The sequence below is a fragment of the Oryzias melastigma genome, linkage group LG15 (genome assembly GCF_002922805.2).
Source record: "Oryzias melastigma strain HK-1 linkage group LG15, ASM292280v2, whole genome shotgun sequence".
In the NCBI taxonomy this organism is placed as follows: domain Eukaryota; kingdom Metazoa; phylum Chordata; class Actinopteri; order Beloniformes; family Adrianichthyidae; genus Oryzias; species Oryzias melastigma.
The window spans coordinates 4,222,218-4,234,440 of NC_050526.1; the positions used below are offsets into that span (position 1 = coordinate 4,222,218).

Here is a 12,223-nt window from a genome sequence, read left to right on the forward strand (position 1 = left end):
ATTAAAGAAAAAACTCCATGGAATCTCTCCTGGCTTGCCTCCTGTTTGGCTGATTTTTCCTGGACTCTTAAGAGAACCCCGCGACAGTTTTATTTCCAGAGGTTTAGTCAGGTCTGGTGGTCTGAGAGGTTTGACAAAGATTCTGGAGTTCTGGACCCTCGTACTTGCCGCAAGATTCGTAAGATCTGAATCTCTTTGATATTTTGCACCAAATCTCTTCCAACTGTAAATGTTAGACATGCACAAGCAAACTGTAGAAAAATAAAAAGAGGAAGAATCGCCTCTCTGCTCATCCAGTGAGAACACTGTGGACTAAATGCATGTTTAAGAACCTGCGTATTGCGTGTTCTAGCACGTGTTACACGCAAATGCTGTTCCAGTAGCAGTACAACCATGATAATATTTTTCTTATGTGCAAGGTTAAAAATTTTTGCAGAGCAGCATTGGTTCTAGATTCTGGAAAAATCAACGCCACCACGGGCGAATAGTGCCAAAGAATAGTGCCGTAATGCTTCAGACTTCAAAGTCTGTTGATGAGGTTGTCCATTTCTGTGGTGCAAGTGGAGCCATTACCTGGCTCTCAAAGGTGAATTCAGAAATCACTGCTGCATGTATATTTAGCCCAATACCATGCTGGAAGATGATAGGAGCGTTTTTTTTTTGGAATAAATCATACATCATATATGCAAGATCTGATTCAAATCTGTTCTACACTTATTTTAAAACTGGAAGTTTATCCGAAATATATTTGAAATATAGAACTTTGTAAATAGTTTCTTCTCATCCATCAATAAAAAAAATGTGCTTTGTACTTGACCTCAGAAAGAGTTTATTTGTTGACCTCTAAGGGTCATAGTTCATAGACTTGACTACAAAAGAGACATTTCAGGTTGGAGTGTGTAATGGCAAGACTCAGGCGATACGTTATGTATCGTGATGCTCAATAAGATACAATACTTATCGCAATTTATTTCAATATAATTTCACTGTTTTTTAAAGAAAAATACTTTATCTGAAAATTAATACACCTTTCATGTTAATACGAAGATTGATGACAAATTCATACTGCTTTCCTTTTGGTAATGGTGTCTTTTTTTCAAAGGCCTGGTGTGGTGTGCTGCCTGCTAGCGGTCGGGGGGTTAGGTGTAAAACAAAAATAAGATGCTGAACTGGATATTTGCTCATAAATAATTCATTAAATATCATTTTGGTAGCATTTTAAACCAATACAATTAAAGCCAAATGAAGTATTGTGATATTTCACTAAATTGATATTTTCTTACACCCCTAGTTTAGGATAAGGACGGCCTTACTTAACCCTACAACACTTACGCTATAAAAAGCTACATTGGGTCATTTTTACCTGATATAATATACCCAATAAAAAATTATTTGTCCTAAAAAATAGATCAAAATATGACAACACATGATAAATTAGGGTAGCTTTCTTTTATTTTCAACTGTGGTTCATGTAAGAAAATGGAGAATTAAGCATAAAAATATCCTCAAAATATGCTTGAAAATGACAGAAAATTTTGGAAAAAAATCCTAGAAATAAATAATGATACTGGAGACTTGATCTTTGGTCCACTCATTCCTGGGACATGTATGACTTTACCCAGGGACCCATGACACTCAGAAAAATTTAATATATTGGAAATCATGTAAACACTTTTGCTCGGGTGAAAATCACCGGCGATAGTGCTCTAAGGTTAAGCTTTGATCAAAGAACACGACTTTCTTAATAGGAAATATCTAGTACGGTATGTTGCACACATTTTCTCACTCTTGTAGTTAAATTGAGTAGAATCTCAAAGCCCTGCAATTCGTACTGACTTGACTTTACACATGAATTACCTTTTTTAAAAGCTGTTTTCTTGCAGACTGTTATGTTTGGGCTGCTGTAGTGTATTGGACAGAGCAGCAGTTTGCAGATTAAACATTTCTGGCCTTGACCATCAACATGTTGCCTTGCTTTTGGGCACGGATTTAACCTCACATTATTCCATCATCAAAGTTTCTTTATGTGCAGCAAAAAGAGCTCCTTGCAGGCCAAAAGAAAGACTGGCTGGAATTCGAAAATGTTGTTTTTAAAAGTTCATGGAGAGGTCAATTTACAAATACATTCCATTAATATTTACTGGGGTTATTTTTTGTTTATCTAAGATAATCTAGAAATTCCTAATGAAAAAAGCACTCTGAAAACAATTTCAGAATATATATTATTTATGATTGCGTTCATTTTTTTGTCCTATTTGTTGAGCGTGCCGAAGCTCTCCTTTCTGTGCTGGTAGATAATGACTTATTTGAACACTAAACATTATGGAAGATGTGTTTAGCCATTTGGGTACAAGCCTTTTTGCCCATGATGTGTCAGCGAGCTACAGCTTAGCCCCGCAGGGCCCTGCTTTGAGCTCTAATGAAGAGCAGTATGTCACTGACCATATGGCAGGACTCATGGTGTTAGTGCAGACACTCAGTGCCAGCTCAGATATGTAAAGGTGGCTACTTTGTGTGTCCATGTATGAGTGTGACAGTGTGAGAGCCAATCGTATTAGCATCAGCGGTTGAAGAAAAAACAAAGAGCATGTATTGTTTGTGTAGGGTTAAGCATGTCTTTTGCACATGTTGATGGTGAGGTGAAGCTTCATTCACCAGCAAACGCCGCGCAAGAAAACCAACAGACTGTCTGATCTCTCATCTGTGCGGGTCAGTGGTGAAAGGTAAAGCCTGAGAAGTCCTGCTGGTTAGACAGACTGTTAGCATCAAAAGTAGACCAATGGGGTCGCCCCGGGCCAGGGGGGCGTCCAGCAAGGTCAGGAGTTTTTAGTACTCCATCGATACATGTTGTTAAATTATCATAGGGTTAAGAATAACCGTTTCTCTAATTGATTCAATAGATACGTGGTTAAGCATCGTTTAGCTTTTAGAAAATATTTTAAAATGTGAACATAAAACTTTAATAAAGGCAACAAAGGTTATTTATTTACGAACATTTTTAATCGTAAAATTGCATCATGTTCTCAAAGATAAAGAGACAATTTGGATTAGCTTATTTCATATTTTGACAAGAGAAAAGTCAAATTTTCTTCATTCATGCATTTATGTATTTAATTGTTTTTATTTAAATTATCATAGATAAATTATTTACCTTTCTTAAATACCAGAGCTTTAGCTCCAATGTTGACATTCTTTTCGACTGCACCGTAACTCTTCAACCGATTAAAATAAATTCAGCTAATTCTGAAGCGGAGAAAATCAGCTTTTGCAACACTTTACAGTAGTAAAGTGCTTACACAATCAACGTATTTGATTTTGTTCATGAAGAAAAATGCCTTTGTTCCGTCATGCAACCCTCACGCCTGGTTCACACCGGGACGTGCTGTGAAGCGGTGGGCGCATGGTATCCGTTTCACCTCCAGTTCACACCAGACACGTCATTTTGGGTCGGCAGGTCAAAAGGCCCTTCTGCTCATCAGAGCTTCTGCAATTAATTTGACATCCATCATCCATCTTGACTGGTCGCCAACTGCTCTCTGCTTCTCTCCTAATGATTGTGTATTTAGGCAACCACCCCCACTCCGTAGTCGACCCACTAAGTTGATCTGTGTGTATATGTTTTTTTTTTTTGTGTGTTATACTTATATGTATATTTTTATCTCTCTGTTTAGATACAAATGATCACATTTGTCAATCGAGATATTTTATTGTGAAAAATTGATTATATTTTGAAAATTATCCAGATTTTCTCGTGTGTCTTGGCATAACTTCCTGCCAGAATTGGCACTGATCGCTAGCGGAGGGCCGCGTCCAGGGTGAACCAGGCATTATATTGTATGGTCGGGTCCAAATTCACCAACTTTCACACTTGTAAATGGGTCAATCTTGACCCGAACACAATATAAGGGTTAATATTTGTAATGTTTTCCAAACTCGATGTTAAAATAATTTTGACTGATTAGCGGAAACCAGGGATACACACCTCCTGGCCTCGCGTGACGCTGTATCTGCATGATTTCCTGACATCCAAGCACAACTCATGACTGATTACCTGGTTCAGGTGTGTCCAGCCAATTAAAACATGCCAGAGCAGGGTAGGTTGGAAAGATGCAGGAATGCGCCACTCGAGGCCTGGAGTTGCCTATCCTTGGTGAAAACAGTTGAAGAGTTACTGAACGTCAAAGAGTGTGTTATTTGAGTGTCACCTGCAACATCACTGGTGTTAAATGGTTATTAAACTGTTTTTTTTTTGTTTTGTTTTTTTTTGTGCTTCTCTGATTTTTCAGCTTTTTGCCAATTTGAAAGAACTACACTTCAAAGCTGCAAGCTGACCTGGTCAATTATATCAATACCAGAGAGAGGCATTGTTTGGGATCAGGCTGAGGTTTCTTTTTTCCATTGGGGCAACGCCACATTCTCAGCTCTGCTGCTCACTCTGCAAATGCAAGTACTTACAAAATGTGACTCTAATAGGACTCATAGCCAAAAAATGTAGTTACAGCAAATAAAAACATTATACCAAACACATTTTTTTTTAATTTAATGCAGTATTTATGCTGCACTTGGTAGAATATCTTTATATATATTTGCCAGAAATTTGACTTTCTTTAATATATATATATATATATATATATATATATATATAATATTGAGTTAAAAAAATTGAACATTTATTGATTTGGAAAACTTTTATAACGTGATATATTTTATACTTGTATCAGAGATACCTTTTACGAAAAACTTGCTGTGAAGACATAGTTTCCTTTAGTTAACCTACAAGCCTAAAATGTCCATAATAAGAAAATTAGGACTGTGGAAAATGTTTTAAATGCCAAACGCCTATGATAACTGTTCTACAAATTGGGCGGAGGACTCTTTTTGGGGTTTTGTTTGATTAGACAAAAACGAAAAGTAGTTGCAGCTTCAGGGGATATGCCACATGTTCCAGAGAGCAGCATAGATTACAGCACAGCTGCTGCTAATCAGTAATTATCCATGTCCTTATTCACAGCAGGGGAGATTGCACGCTTGTAACTCCGCTTAGTCCATGACCAGAGAAATTTCCAATGTAAAAATCAAATTATCATGTCACTGAAGGTGGCAAACCCTGAAAACAGGTCAACATAATGAGTTTATCCATTTAAACATCGTCGATTAACAGTGGTGGGAATATTTAGAAGGTGTAATTTGTGAATGCTTTTTTTCTAAATTAAAAACAGATTATATCTTGTAGACATCAATAACCAACTTATCTGCAATTCACGCTTATATTTCACGATACTAGTGGGATGCAGGAGAGCGTTGGTGGAGAAAAAAGTACTGTGAATGCTGCTGGAGACTGAGATTGCTTGTAAAGTGTGCTTAAGCACAGATAATGCCCAGAGTCAGGGACAGCCAGACATTTACAGGTCTAAAGCCCAAGGCTTTCATTCAAGTTCCTTAGAATGTGATAGGAAGTGGCTCTAACAGACTTTTGGCTATTAAGCTTAAATTTAGCTCCAATTAGGATATGTTTATGTCTGAAAAACTCTTGTGCAAATGAATTTGTAACTAATATTTGCCAATCAAGTAAAAGAATTGTAATGAAATAGAAAAACAAATTGTCTCACTGTTTTTGGCTTTCCTTTGAGAAACTGATTTGTTGTTGTCATGTTGTTTACTGTAATTAGCAATCTTATAATGTAGAATTGGGCTCAAATGTTATCTTTGTTTACCAAAATATGAGCTTGTCATGTTGAGTGACATACAAATGACATATTTGCTAAAAAAAAAAGTAAAATCAAGTAAAATTTGTTTGTCATCCATCCATCCATTCTCTTAACCTGCTATATCCCTTTTGAGGTCACAGAGTTGCTGGAGCCTGTACTACTGCGACCTAGGTCATCAGTCTGTTTCAGGGCCTCGTTTTCACTCACATACACACCTACCCAACAAGCAGGGCCAAGATGACCCCATATGGCTTAAATGTGGGGAGAAAATGTGGGCCCTATTGGGTTTGTTTGCAGTTTCCATGGTGACCCCACCTGTGTTTGCCCACATTGGCATAAGTAGGCACTCAGTGGGCTGACTGGCTACTCTAGTCAGTCATCCGGTGGACAGTGTAGCAACCTCCAATGCCCAGGGTCCGTCAGAGCAAGCGAGGGTGCTAGATGCCAGTCCCTGGATGGTGGAGCCAACATGAGCAAACACAGGTGGGGCCATCACAGAAACTGTCGAGAAACTAAAATGGCGCCCACCTTTTTTGCCCCCTTTCAAACCAAATGGGGTCCACTTGGCCTTGCTGTCTTGGTAGGGACACTTTAGAGCAGGGGTGTCAAATTTATTGTGGTTCATGGGCTACATTCAATCCATCAGATCACAAGTAGACCGGACCAGTAACAATAGCAAAATAACCTGTGGTCTACTTGTTATCTGCAGCTTTGTTTTTGTGTGTTTTTTTTTTTTCAATTGCCTCAAACAACCTGTTGGCCCAACCACGTATTATTAAATTAATTATTGTGTGTGTTTCTTGATCTCTTGTAATGCCAGTCTTGCGTTTCCTTTGCTTCTCCTAGTGGCAGAATTACGCATTGCGGTCATGACTCGCTACAGGAACCGGCTGGAAACTTGATTTTTTTTTCCCCAAAAAACTTATATTTTTTTCTCTTCGTGACTGGACCGGATTAAACCATCTAGCGGCCCTAATATGCCCTGGGGGCTGCATGTTTGACACCCCTACTTTAGAGTAACCGATTAACCTATGAAGCATGTTTTTGGACTGTAGGAGGAAGCTGAAGTGCCTGGAGAAACCTATACGTGCACAGAGAGAACATACAAACTCCATACAGCGGGATTTGAACCAGGGCTTTCTCACAGTGAAGTAAAATCACTGTACTACCATGCACTCGTGCAGCCCTATGAAAACCAAACATATATTTATTAGAACATACTGTCATTTGAACCAAGCTCATTTTCAAAGTTCCTAAACGTTTAGCATGTAGACCCTTTGAAAGTGACGTCACAGCCCCCGCATGAACGCCCTCTCCGCCATTTTGGGAGTCAAATTGTAGGAGTCAGACAGAGTGCATGGCTGCTGTCTGCCTTTGATCAGTTCCCTCCATGTCGTCGTCAAGACAATAAAGGGGGTGGAAGATCTGCCACATATTAGAAGTGACGTATGCTGTCTTTTCTTATACAATCCCTCTGCACCAACACACAGATGCAACGTGTAGCATCACTTCAAAGAGTCTATAGATAAAATAGTAAATGGTATATACCTTTATAGTGCTTAACAGTCCACCCATGCACACATTCACACACTGATGGTGGCTCTGCTGCCTTACATTGGTGCCAACCTATAATACCAGGAGCAACGTGGGGTTTAAGGTCTTGCCCAAGGACCCTTTTACATAAGGGCAGGCAATTGGGGAACTCAACCTGCGACCTTCTGATTGGAGATCGACCACTCTACTTCTTCACCCCAGCCGCCCCAAATGATACAAAACGACTTTTTCATGAGCTCTTATTACATACCTAATGTAAATTTCTGCCCAAATGACTTTATGCTGTATTAGAGTTATATATACATTTTTAATGTAAAAATGAGGAAATAGAAGGGAAAAAAGCAGCTATTTATAAAATATTCAGATAATGCAATTTATACTTTTACCCTTTGCGTCACAACCCAGGCAATGCCCGGTTGTGTGAAAGACATAACAAATAGACTATAATGCCCTAAAAGACATTAACAGTAATAACCTAACTCATCTGACAACATTACAATTACTAAGCCTGCAGGCTGAGCTGCTCTTGCCTTTCAGTCTCTCCCCCTTTCACTTTTTGTCACACTCTGTCATTTCCTCTCAGATACTGCGATTCAGCTCACTGTTTCATTCACAGTCACTTATCTTGCACACATCATCATGGCAAAATATGTCATCATCAGACAGAGCACAGTGACAAGCATAACACACCCACAGTCAGACAACAGCAGGGTGAAAATGCTTCTTTAAACACCCAATGAAATTCGCCGGTTGCACCAGTTTGGCGGTTTACAGAACTGGTAGAACTAATTAGGCATATTGTTGCACGACGATGATGGAGAGAGAATGAGATGTGTTTTACAGATGATCTATTCGCTGGGTGCTGCACACTGATAACCCCTTTTGAGAGAAATTACTGCTGTAAACAGAGGCTTGAATCTCATAAATGCATCTGCATTCATTTGACTCGATGGTGGGCCTCATGATGACATGTTTGGCAGAAGGCAATATCTTCCTGAGCAAGAATAGCTTTAGCATGATTGGCAGTCATGATAAAACTGAGAAAATATGAGTGGGATGACGAGAAGAAAGAGGTGAGATAGGACTTGCCATCTGGTGTAAGCATGGGTAACAATAACCTCTGTGAGTTCTTTTTCATTCAGTTTAGCTTTGGAGAAATCACAAAAAATGACAGGAAAGTTGATGCTTTGGTCCGCTTACTGGTTCTAATGAAACTAGTGTTCCCATTAGAGAAAGTTCTTCTCATCTGTTTGGGAGTCAGCTTTGCCAAAAAACTGTGAGAGATTAAGAGATCCATTTGAAACACACAATTTCTATTTTACAACTGGAAGGCCCACTCCAATGAAAATTGTGTTTTTGTCATGTTCTTGTCGTATTTTTCTCATGAAAATAAAGAAAATTAAGCTTCAAATTGCATTTTGGAGTATTTCTTTATTCAAATCGTTGTAGGTGTTATGTAGAAGCTACTATTGCAAGCCACAAGCTTCATTTTGCAAGTCTTCATTTTCCTCGTCCGAGTTGGACGAAATATTGTCTTTTGTTGGACCGGTAATGTTAGGTTTGGGTTGTGAGAGGCTGTAAACGAGCGCATAAACCAAAAGATTCTCATTCCCAAGTTGTTGCATATGTGGTTGGGTGTCCCCAAGTTTTCATTTTTGGATGGGGTGGCTGTTCCAATTGTCCCTTGTGCTATCTTGTGGGGTCCAGATGACCCCACCCTTACACTGATGTGTGATTTATGTAAAATCCTGTCCCCTACAAAGGTGGACAGGATTTTATGCCTGCCACGGACACCAGTAAAGATAAAAAATAAAATAAAAAACCTTGGAAAAATTTAAAAACAGTTCAGCGCACTGTCTTTTGGGGTTCAGAGGGTCCCACTTTCAATGTGAACATGCCTAAGATGGCACAAGGGCTAAATCAAGGGTCCGATTGTTTTGGACGCATCCCGAGGTTTGGTCCTCATCCAGTACTGGTACTCTAACCCTGTACCCTAACTCTAGCCTGGTCTCCGTCTGGTAACAGTTCCGGAATCAGTACTGCATCCGGATCTGGTGCCAATCTATGTCCGGTACTGGGTTAGGGCACTGGTGCGACCCAGAGGTTGGGGATACTTGATTTAATTAAAACAGCCAGCACGTTAAAGAACGACGAGTTGGGAACACCCAAAACGTCAAGTTTCGACGCAGAGCTTCCTTAGCCATGCGTCAAAGTGTGGCAATGTGGGAATGAGAATGTGTGGCATAAACAGATGAATGATGGGAAGGGGGTGGGCTTAGACCTCACCAACAGTCCCGCCCACAACTCGGAAGTGAAATTCTGATAAACAACTGCCATTTCTGCATAAACTATGTCCTAGAAAACAACACCTTTTTTGCCAACAATGGCATGATCATAATCAGGGTATTTTCAGAATAGATCAAAAGATGATTGAAGTAAGACTTTAATGACATTTTAATAACTACTCCAGTATCGTACATTAACTCCGATATGTTTTAAACTTCAATCCCTCCCCTGTAAGAAAGTGTTGCTATTCGCTTGCCCTCATATATCACATCTGAGCAGCTTGTATCTGCTTGCCTTTTGCTTGTTACTACTGTAAGTCTTCTAAGACCTACCTGTGTATCTACCTGCACTCTGCTCCATTTCTCTCTTTTCATCTCGACTGTCACAAACCAGACAAAGCAGCCGTTGTGCCATCACTTCTTTTATTTTTGTGCGGCGTCTAAGGAGATCTCAGCAGTCTATGGGCATCGTGCTATGGCAATTTTAAGAGAGCTCAGTTGCAATGGGAGGAAAAAAAAGATCAAACTTGAGTCAATGTGAGTCGAGCTGTGTAGTACAACAGTATAAGAGGATAGCACCTAATCTGTCCTCTGACAGTATCTCCTCTGAGGAGCTGCTAGATACTACTGGTTGTAACAACGTTATTTGCGAGTGTTTTCTCTTCTTTAAACCTGTTTGTGTTTAGATAAAGTCAGAATTCGTTTTTTTTCTTACTGTGAAAGCTTTTCCAGTTGTCATCAGATAAGAGACATGCTGAGACCAACGCCAAGCCAGGCTGTCTCTCACAGACATTTATTGGAAAAAGTACAGAAATACTTTTTTTTTTTTTTGCATTCGTGAAGAATGAAGAACTCATCTAAAGGTCCAAATTGAGACTTGCGATACTTTATGACAGCTGTGCTAAACACTACTCAGCTGTCATTGTGACTTCCTTAATTAACCAATACACTTTTTTTCATTTATCTTGGACACCTTACATCGTATATCAGGATGAGTATGAGGAATTTGGCTCTGTAGCTTTCTTTTTTTTTTATAAACCTTTATATATCCTTTATATACCATTATATTATCAACATTTTTTGGGCAAAACTTGGGTTGCTCCAATGGTGTCAAACAAGTTTTGTATTCCTAATAAACACCAGTAAATAAAGGAAATTTAAAATCCTTTATTTAAAAAAAATTGTCTTATTCTGTTGCAGTTATGATCTTATACAACTCCCACATGTCTGTCACTTCTCTATTTTTCCAAAAAATGGTATGCCCTTTGTAGGTCAGGATCAAGGTACTTCCCATGTTGAAGAGTTTCAAAATCTCAGCATCCTCTTCATGCGATGGAAGGATGGAACATGACATTGACCAATGAATCCACCCCGAGTCTTCCGCAGTGCACATCTTGTACCATTCCATTGTAGTAAAAAAAGACCCAGTGTACTCCCCCCGCCACTTAGAAGCAGGAGCTGTGGGTTCTCTCTGTGGCTGATTTCTCTCCTAAAGATGGAGTTCAAAGATCAACCATGTGGGAGGATCTTCTAGTAGAGCCCCTCTTCACCAAGGGAGCGTTTGTAGAGTTTTTGAGCATCTGGCATAAATGCTACATTGGGACCTCATGAGTAAGGGGTTTTGTTGAGGGTCTTATTGCAGAAGCTGGGCACAATTGAGTCTTGGCTTGACTGGAAACCCTTCTAAACTGAAAGAAGCTGAAAGTGAAGTGAAGGTTTTGAGCATATTTGCTAAGATGGATGGATGGATGGAGAGGCACTCCATCTGATATGTCAGTGTTCTTTACTTACAGCTAGTTTTGCTTTACTGTTTTACCTTGTAAAAAACAATCAGTTAAAGTGAATCGTTTTCTGGCACCTTTGGAGCTTCAGAACATTGCATAGACATTAAGCTTGGAACTGTCAATCATAGAACAGTATAAAAGTGCAGTGTGGTCAATTGTTCTGGTTTGGGACAATTGTGCTAAAACAAAGTGGAATAAAAAAACTATAGCAGAGAGAACAGCAATTCCCTTTCCATCAAACTCATATTGACAGGTGCCCCACCCCTTACTCCGCCTCTTGAGATGACGGAACAATTTTATATACATTTTCTTTCTTAAAATGCATATTTATCAAATCGCGCGCCTTGAGGTGACGTAACAATTGTATTTGATTCTATATTAAATTGCATCTTTAATTGGAAATAAAGGATTTTTATCATTATTATTTGATGAGACTATATTTTATTAATTATTATGTTTAAATCGTATGTACTGCCCGATGCATCCGTCTGCATCTGAGGGGGAAGAATAAAAAGCAGTCAAAAATCACAAGAATCATGTGTCATGACATCAAATTAACATCACCTAAAGGGGCGGGATTTGATAAAGATGCATTTTAATATTTAATCGATATAAAACGTATACAAATCTTGAATAAAATGACTACGTCATCTTTAGGGGCTTGGTTTCATCAAGATGCACCATAATATAAAATTTATAAAAAAGTGATATCAAATTGTTATGTCATCTCAAGGGGCGGGTCACCTGTCACAATGAGTTGTATATGATGTCAAGTGTATTCCTATTCTCTGTAATAGCATGAAGAAAAAAAACACATTATCAGGCATAAAAAACATCTCCAAATGTGGATTTGTTACACATTTTTCTTTTAAAAAGTCAATTAATTACAATG

At 38.9% G+C, this 12,223-nt stretch overlaps 1 protein-coding gene across 8 annotated transcripts in view; it reads left to right on the forward strand.

The window, feature by feature from the left end:
- Positions 1-12,223, forward strand: part of grid1a (glutamate receptor, ionotropic, delta 1a) — a 395,293-nt gene that overhangs the window by 161,126 nt on the left and 221,944 nt on the right. The window lies entirely within an intron of this gene.